General features: G+C 38.1%; 1 protein-coding gene across 1 annotated transcript in view; it reads left to right on the top strand.

The window, feature by feature from the left end:
• The first annotated feature begins 8,150 nt into the window (after positions 1 to 8,150).
• aass (aminoadipate-semialdehyde synthase) overlaps positions 8,151 to 8,872 on the top strand; it is a 33,113-nt gene continuing 32,391 nt past the window's right edge. The window contains exon 1 of the mRNA XM_085780252.1: positions 8,151 to 8,303. The gene's annotated coding sequence lies outside the window, so the exon portion shown is untranslated. The remainder of the gene's footprint in view (positions 8,304 to 8,872) is intronic.

The raw sequence follows: 8,872 nt of genomic DNA, 5'->3' as shown, positions 1-8,872 counted from the left end.
AATAAATAAAATCAACTGTGTGTCGTCGTGACTTCAACACTTTTTTTTTTACAGTGTACTGTGATAAATATTCAACAAAACTGATTAAATATAAGTTAAATATAAGTGAAAAATATAAACAAACACCTTTACTTTCACACGTATGTGAATGGATGAATGTGATGTAGGCCTACTGTAAAGCGCTTTGGGTATCGTTTCAGGTATAGTAAAGCGCTATATAAATACAGACCATTTACCATTTACATGTTAGTTTAAACCTCAAAAATGTATCATTTAAGAAAAGAGATTTTTTTTTTTTTACTTTATACTGACTTACTTTGCACTCAAAAACAAAAAACGTAATAATTCTACCCGCTCATCTGTTTTTGGCACTCCTGAGCTTCCATACAACACAGCTTTTTCAAGGTAAAGTCAATCTAGATACATAAACCTATTTTTTCCTATTTCTTTTTTTATATATATAAATAATTAATAATTCATCTTTATTGTATTACTATTATTATGATCATTATTATGAAAGGAAACCAGAATAGAAGACATATAGTTGAAAACATTTTTGTTAAATTTAGGCCTATGAATTTCTCTTCTAGTTTTTTTTTGTTTTTTTTTTGAGGTTATGATGTTGCATTATTTATGTTATTTTATTCATTTTTTTTCAACTTTATTTAAAGTTGTAGCAACAACAATTTCTCTTCTAGTTTTCACGTCACTTAGGCTATAAAATGTGTGACGTTGTTCCTGGAAAGTCAAACCTCCGGCTGTTGGGTCATCAGGCTGCGACGGGCGGAGCAGGAGGCCGCTCCCCGGCTCAGGGAGCTGACTGGCGGACACTCCGCCGCCTCAGACCCGCAGAGCAGAGGAAACACACGGTGCGGACTCGGACAGGTCCTGTCTGTCTGGGAGCAACAGATGGGCGCTCGGTCTGTCGTCTTGTAGCGGCTCTGACGGGCGGTGACATTCACATAACTCCACCCAGCCTGACGAAAACTTATAAACACAACAACACACTCCTCTTTATTATGTTTATAGCCTACGACAGTAAAAAAAAAACGACTTGAGTGTGTGTGTGTTTGATGTTTACCTCCCTACAGCTCTGACACCGCCCACACGGGCTGCGCTGTAAGCAAAACAAACGAGCAAATTCCATAAATTCCATCAACATCCCTGGAAACGTAAAAAAGTTGCGCAGAGGCACCGCGCTCGACCGGAAACAAGCGGCGTCACCTTCAAAATAAAAGACAGTAGGCTATTACACTTGTTTGGAACAGCTTATAAATAGATAAATTAGAAGTAGCCTACAACATTTAGATAACATAAAAAAAAGATTTTACTGTTGCTCCGAGAACAGAGAATATTAAATATAGCGTAAAGATGAAGATTAAAAAAGATGTATACAAATACACACTATGTCCATATGTCTTTATACTATAATTTTAATGAGAAACTAGAAATCCTCCCTGCACCGTAACAGTCTGGTCGTTTTAAATGTGGTAATTGTATGTGAGTATTGTCTCTGTGCTGCCCTCTGTCCATCTGTATCATTTCATGCCTCAGGTTTCTCCATTGTATTTTAAAGGGACAACGAGGAGTTTTGGAAAAGCGAAGTGTTTTCACATTACATTTATTAAATTAAAGTCAGAGGTTGGAAGACGATCACATACCGTCTTAGTTCCGACCATAAACGATGATTCGGCGGCGTTATTCTCATGACTCGCCACGAAACCGAAAGTAAAGAAATGCTGGTCGGCTCGCCCAGCATTTCCACCACCACTAATAATAACAAAATAATGATAGAGACAAAACCATATATTTATCGAAAATGGGCCCATTAACAAGTTTGGGTAACGTAGATTCATCCACATTAATATGAGACTTTTTTATAACCAAATAGAAACTCCTCGTTGTCCCTTTAAATTGTGGGTCAGGTCTGTTATATCTCAGGACTATGGATGGAAATTAGCATATAGTTAAATCTGGTGCAACCATCTTTTCATTTGCTGTGGGTGGGTAATGTTTTTGCACACTGTCCCCTGATAAAATGAAATAAAAATAAAATGAATCCAAAAACAACATGATTAACCCTCCAAAAGTATAAATGGGGGCTGAATCCTCAAAACAAAAGTCCACGAAGAAAATGTACAATTTAATGTAAAATAAATAGCCTAATTACATATAAGACATCCACGACATGCAAATACTCAACAGTGTTGTCATTACTGTACATCTTGGTTTTAAATGCACTGACAAAGGTCACTAAAACTGTGTTCTCAGTTCTCAGTGTTTTATAGTCAGAGTTAAAAGAGGAAGAGGACTCAGTAAATTCCCTTTTGTTTCATGAGCTTAATGAACAGAGATACAGTCGCTGCTAACTCAGCACCTAAAGCCCCCAAACATCCACCACACATCCACCCTCGGAGCAGCGGGTGTTCAACCCCATGCTGAGTTGGCACAGAGTGGGGGGGTGTGGTGGTGGATGTGGTGGCATCCAGTGAAAACACAGAACAGAGTGAAGGGTGGATTTCACTAAACACCGACAGAATCTGGTTCCTACAACAAGGACAGACCATAATCTGATCTAATCCACTTGTTTTTCTGTCATGTAATGAAGTTAAAGTCTGTTTATGTTTTCACGAGGCCTCTTCGCTTCTTTAAAAGTCTGATTTGTTTTTATTCCTGGAGCATTTTTATGAGTGTAAACAATGAAACTAATACATTTATTAGAAATATTTTAACTGAACAGTATTACCCTTTGTCAACTAAAAAGAAAATATATTTTGAAAGATTACAATGTTGTGGAAGCAAGAACGATTAGGAAGCGATATTTGTCTTATCCATAGACTGTAAAAAGAATGGACGTAGCGTCCGTGACGTCACCCATTGGTTTTGGGGAGTCGTTTTTGTGACTCAAATATGGCGGCCTGAACAGCGCCATGTTGGATTGGCCGGCCGAGAACCCGCCCACTGGCCTCGAAGCAGCTGTCCACGGAGCTGCTCGGACCTGTCACTCAACGTTTCCGCGCCCTAATTGGCCAGAGTTTTAACCTAATAACAGTAAAACGGTAGAGTTAAAAAAAAATTCACCCCCCTCAGAGTGTGTGCGGGGGTAGAAACTATCGATTGAGACGAAAAAACGTTCTGACACCAGGCTTTTAACATGTTTACTGAGGATGTAAAGTCGGCGATTTTAACATGGGGGTCTATGGGGAATGCTCCCTTCTGACACCAGCCCCCAGAGGAATCCGAGGGGATTGCAGTTTTTTGAACGCGGAAGTGAGCTTCACTTCTCAGACCGACAACTGCCCCCTTGGTCTTATCCTGTCCCTCAGAAAACAAAAGAGATCACATTTAAAATACTGAATGACATTTATCCATCAAACCACTTCCTACATACTAGATTTAATTTGGATAATAATATGTGTGGTTTTTGTGAAAATGATATCGAAACAGTAGAACCTATTTTTTTTGAATGCGAGTATGTTTTACAATTTTGGACTTCATTTCAAAACTGGTTGTTATCTAAACACATTATTTTGCCCCCATTAAATTGGATGTCGATCAAGGTTGGACTACAGTTAAAGGAAAAGAACTTGGACTTTTTGGTGAACATTTCATCAACAGATGTAAATACCTCAAAGTGAAACCCCACTTCAATGGATGGATAAACGAACTCAGAATGTACAAAAAATATTTGCATTACATGAAAAGCAAAAATGCCATAAGGTTATTTTCTTTGCTGGACTTATTTACTATTAATATAGACTGAGACCCCTTTTTGTTCTTGATTGATCAAGATAGCTGATTCAACACTGCATTTATATAGTATTACCAATGTGCCTTTAATGTTTGTGTTTTCAAGATACTTCAATAAAAAAAATAAAATAAAACCTAAAAAAAACAAACACAAAACAATGAAACTTCCTGATGTACTTAACACCGGTAAATGAGCTGTAGAGACTCTTCAACAGACTCTGGATGAGACTCATGGTCGGATTAACCTCCTGTGGTGGGGAAACACCCCCAACATACATGACAGGGCTGAGACAACAGAGAGCAGCTTGAGACTGTTGACAGATCGAGGTTCATGGGGGTTCACCACAATAAGGGTTTTCTGTAATGAAACATCCAGAGTTAACAATCTAATCTGACAGAAGCCAGTCTAATTTGTGTCAGTTCAGGGTCGTTAATATAATATGAAAGACAAAATGTAGCTCCAGATTACCCGAAAGACAGAAAATCTAAATCAATTGACAACAATAACAAGTAGCTTAATGGCCTAATGGTTAATTTATTTTATTTAAACACAACCTCAAAGACAAAATCCAACTGTTACCACACTGATCTATTAAAATATGTATATGAGGTCTCCAGTTTCCTGACTGTCCTGTTCCTATGTAAACTTTTGGCATTTTTGACTGTTATGAAGGAAGGAAGGAAGGAAGGAAAAAGAAGGAGGAAATTGAACAAAGGAAGGAAAGATGAAGAAAGAAAAGACAGAAATAAAAGAAAAGATGCATAAGGGAGGGAAGGAAGGAAAAAGAATGACAGGAAGAAAAAAGACATAAGGAAAGAAGGAATGGTGGAAGAGAGCAAAGTGTGTAAGGATGGCAGAAAAGGAAGGAAGGAATGGATGGAAGCAAAAATCAAGATGGAAGGAAAGAAAGGAGGGAAGACAGAAAAGGAGGATGAAAGAAAGAAAGAAAGAAAGAAAGAAAGAAAGAAAGAAAGAAAATATGCTTTATTCATTAGAGGAAATGTATTATCGCTAGCTTCTCTAGTTGTAGCAACTTTAGCAAAGACCCACCATAACAAACAGCGCAGTCTAACATTATTTGTCCACACACAAACGACCAAAAAGCCACTTACAGCTGCAAATAAAACTCATAGCAGCACCAAACGTCATCAACAATACAAACAGGGTCCCAGCCCATAATACTAGGCATCAAACATCTGTTAGCTTAGCCTGGTTTCTATTGAAAAGAGACCAAAACAGCTCACCCATTCTCTTATTATACTGCAGGCACTGACAGCACACGTCCGAGTCCGCACAAACATCTGGTTTCAGCGGCCACCGACAGGCAGTGACCACCACACTGACCACTTCCCCAGCATTTAGACTACACCATAGCTGCCCCTCTTTCACTTTTCTCCTTCATTTCCTTCAGCTCGTCTTGAGTAAACTTTCACTCTCAAACTGATAGGGGCGCCCATCGAAATAAAACCAGTCGTCCTTATTCTCAAACTGCATAAACTCAGCCGTGTTGTCCCTTCTGTGATGTCTGCTAGCTTCACTATGTTACAGACAGTCTCTTCCGGCAACAAACGTCGTCCTGATCTCGCGTGTGACGTCACATCGCGTCTAATCTCGCGCGTGTTTACGTGATTTTATCCCGCAAATGCCTATTCTGTTAATTTCCCTGTGAACACTCGATAATAACTTCTATAAACTGGTAGGCAAGACACATAGGAACTTTGGCTACATTATATGGAGTAATATACACACACATTAATCCTTGAGCTGCGGGACTCTACTTCACTCTGTAATCGGCTCCACACCAGCGGTTGTTCGCGCTGCAGCGGACTACCTGTAACCATGGCAACAACAAGCGATATCACAGCGAGCAGGGACAACACAGCTGAGTTTATGGAGTTTGAGAACAACAACGACTGGTTTCATTTCGATGGGCGCCACTATCAGTTTGAGACTGAAAGTTTACTGAAGACGAGCTGAAGGAAATAGAGCTGGTACTGTGTTCTGAGCATTATCTGTGGCTATAAGTGGCTTTTTGATCGCGGTTTGAGGAGAAATATACTGCTCTGTTTGTTATGGTGCGGTCGTTGCTAACGTTGCTACAACTAGAGAAGCTAGCGGTTAGCAGACTACATCTCTGTATGGTCTCCAGTTTCTTATAACAGTAAACTTTTGGCTGTTATGAAAGGAGGAAGGAAGGGAAAAAAGGAAGAAATTGAAGAAAGGAAGGAAAGAGGAAGAAAGAAAATATAGAAATAAAATAAATGATATATAAGGGAGGGAAGGAAGGAAAAAGGATGGAAGGAAGGAAAAAGACATAAAGGAAAGAAGGAATAGTGGAAGAAAGCAAAGTGTGTAAGTATGGCAGAAAAGGAAAGTAAGTAATCTTTATAGCACTTTTCACAGATAAAAATCACAAAGTGCTTCACAAATAAAACACAACATATAAAAGCAATGGCAAATAAAACACAATAAATAGGAGAGAAGAACAATAAAAAAAGTAAGGAAAGAATGGATGGAAGCAATAATCAAGATGGAAATAAAGAAAGGAGGGAAGACAGAAAAGAAGGATGACAGAAAGAAAGAAAGAAAATATGCTTTATTCATTAGAGGAAATGTAGGCTATTTATCCTTCAATACAAACACTACTGTTCTATGTACGAATAAAATTATAATTTCATGTAAGAACAACAACAATATACAGTCAGATGACAGTAGATAGATAGATAGATAGATAGATAGATAGATAGATAGATAGATAGATAGATAGACTTTATTGATCCCAAGATGGGAAATGACAGTGCAGCAGCAGCATTACACAGACACACAGTGACAGTAACAACATATAGTATAAGAATATAAAGAATAAGAGTATAAAGAACTAGTAAAGTTACTAGTAAAGTAACTGTCATTTACCACCATACAGTTCAACAATGCGATAAGTTCCCTGTGAAATGAACCATTTGAACGTTTAAACTAATTATCTTAAGCAGTGTAGGAAGTGGGGAAGGCTCTGTACTTTGTATTTTGTGTTTTTCTTTTCTATTTTTTACTCTTATTCTGTTTAAAAAAAAAAAAAAAAAAATTATTTTATTGTGCTTTTATGGCGATATGGATCCCCTTGGGTCTGAAATAAAAAAATGAATGAAGATCTTCGTTCTAGAAATAGCTTGCACCGACAATTAAAGGTAACGAACCTACTGCTATGACTATAGGGATTATGGCAATGGGCCAATTTGCCAAAATGTTGAACTATCTCTTTATAGTGTCTGAAATTTTAGGGGTAAAACATGACAAATTTAGGCTCAGAGTCTTGAGCCCTGTGGCTGCTCGACATCATCAGAGAAAGAACAACATACGAAACATCTAAAAACATGGTTCAGTAAAAACCACTTTGGTAAAACAAACAGCAGTTTACAACATTTATCGTCTGATAAATGAACTTTAACATTTCACCAAGTTCTACTGGTGCAACCACTGTGTGATGTGATGTCATGTATTTGTATTATACTTGATATTTGTGGACCATGATGCAACTACTGTACTACTGCAACTACTACAGATGGATATTAGCTATTACAGGGAATCCGCGGGGTCTTGAAAAGTATTAAAAGGTGATAAATCAATTTTGGGAAAAGTAAGACCCTTAAAAAGTATTAAAAAGTCTTTTCGGGACTTTATAAAGTCTTACATTTTCAAGGTATTTTTTTCTGAATTAGCTGTCCAAGAGTTTGAGTCCTAAAAAACATTGTAAAAGTGTGTGAGTTTATTCATTTTATTAAAAACCAAGGATGAACCGGTACATAAAAAAGAAAAGAAGATTGTTGTTTTTGTTTTTTGAGTGGAGCAATGTTTTTTTGTTTTGTTTTTTTGATAAACTTTGCCTTTGATTTATTATCCTAACCTATTTTGAATTCTGTTGTATCATAGTGGTCTATAGTCTTTAACACAAACTAAAACTGTTCAGTTAAAAGTGTCACTGATGTAAATGGTTACAGCTTGAAGTTGCGGTGAGGTATTAAAAAATATTGAGAAGGTCTTGAAAAAGTCTTAAAAAGGTATTAAAATTAACTTCAAGATTCCTGTATAAACCCTGTATAAACAACTAATTATAGCATGTTCATGAATATGCAGAGTCCCATTAGAAATAAAACAAGTAGGCTAAATGGAATGAATGTATATGGAGAGGAAAAAAAAGTTAACACAAAACACAAGCTAATCCATAACTATATTAGCTCTGACTGTGAGTTATTGATTAACAGATTAAACCCAGGTCAGGTGAGTGTGTGTTGTAATTATGTGTTGAAAGAGATGCTGGCTGGTTTTTCCCACTGGTAGTACAGAATGTAGGGAAGTTTTATTTTGAAGTTCCAAGGCGGAAGTGGATTAGCGGACCGCACCGCGCGCGGACAGGACACAGGAGTCGCAGGTCGGTCGTCTCCTCGCGCGCCTCGCTTCACCTCTGGGTGACTCTCTCTCTCTCTCTCTCTCTCTCTCTCTCCGGTGTCGGTCTGTCCGGTCGGTGGTGAACTCAACCCGGTCACTAAACATACAGGTGAGCCGCCCGTCGCCCCTGGTTACACACTTTTATAACGAGCGCACGCGTGTGTAGGTGTGTGTGTAGTCTCTCTCTGTGTGTGGGCTTGACAGCGCAGCGCGTGTACCCCGGAACAGAAACATGTGGTGGTTTTGACTGAGGGGGCTGCACGAGCTGCAGGAGCTGCAGTGTTAGCATTGGAGCTAATTATAGGTTCAACTCTGACCTCACAACAACAACAACTGGAGATGATGATGATGTAGTTTGTAGAAGTGGCGTTTATTTATTTGTGCTTATCGGCTTCCGTACTAATGTCAAACATATTGATTTACAGGTTGTAGTTTATCAAAGTGAAACAGTCAGGAAAGTTTAGTGTACAGAGTTTAGTGAAGTGTCTGTTTATCTGTGAGCTAATCACAGGGTGTCAGATAGGCTTAATGTGTGTGTTTAAACTATATATGCTGTATATAATGTATAATACAGTATAAACTATGAATACATCTGTTAACAGTGGAAAAACCATCCAGCATCTCTTTCAACACATAATTACAACACACACTCACCTGACCTAGGTTTGATCTGTTAAT

The sequence above is a fragment of the Trachurus japonicus genome, chromosome 6 (assembly GCF_045865225.1).
Source record: "Trachurus japonicus isolate A0001 chromosome 6, Traja_1.0".
Classification (NCBI taxonomy): domain Eukaryota; kingdom Metazoa; phylum Chordata; class Actinopteri; order Carangiformes; family Carangidae; genus Trachurus; species Trachurus japonicus.
This window is presented reverse-complemented; position numbering and strand designations above follow the sequence as displayed.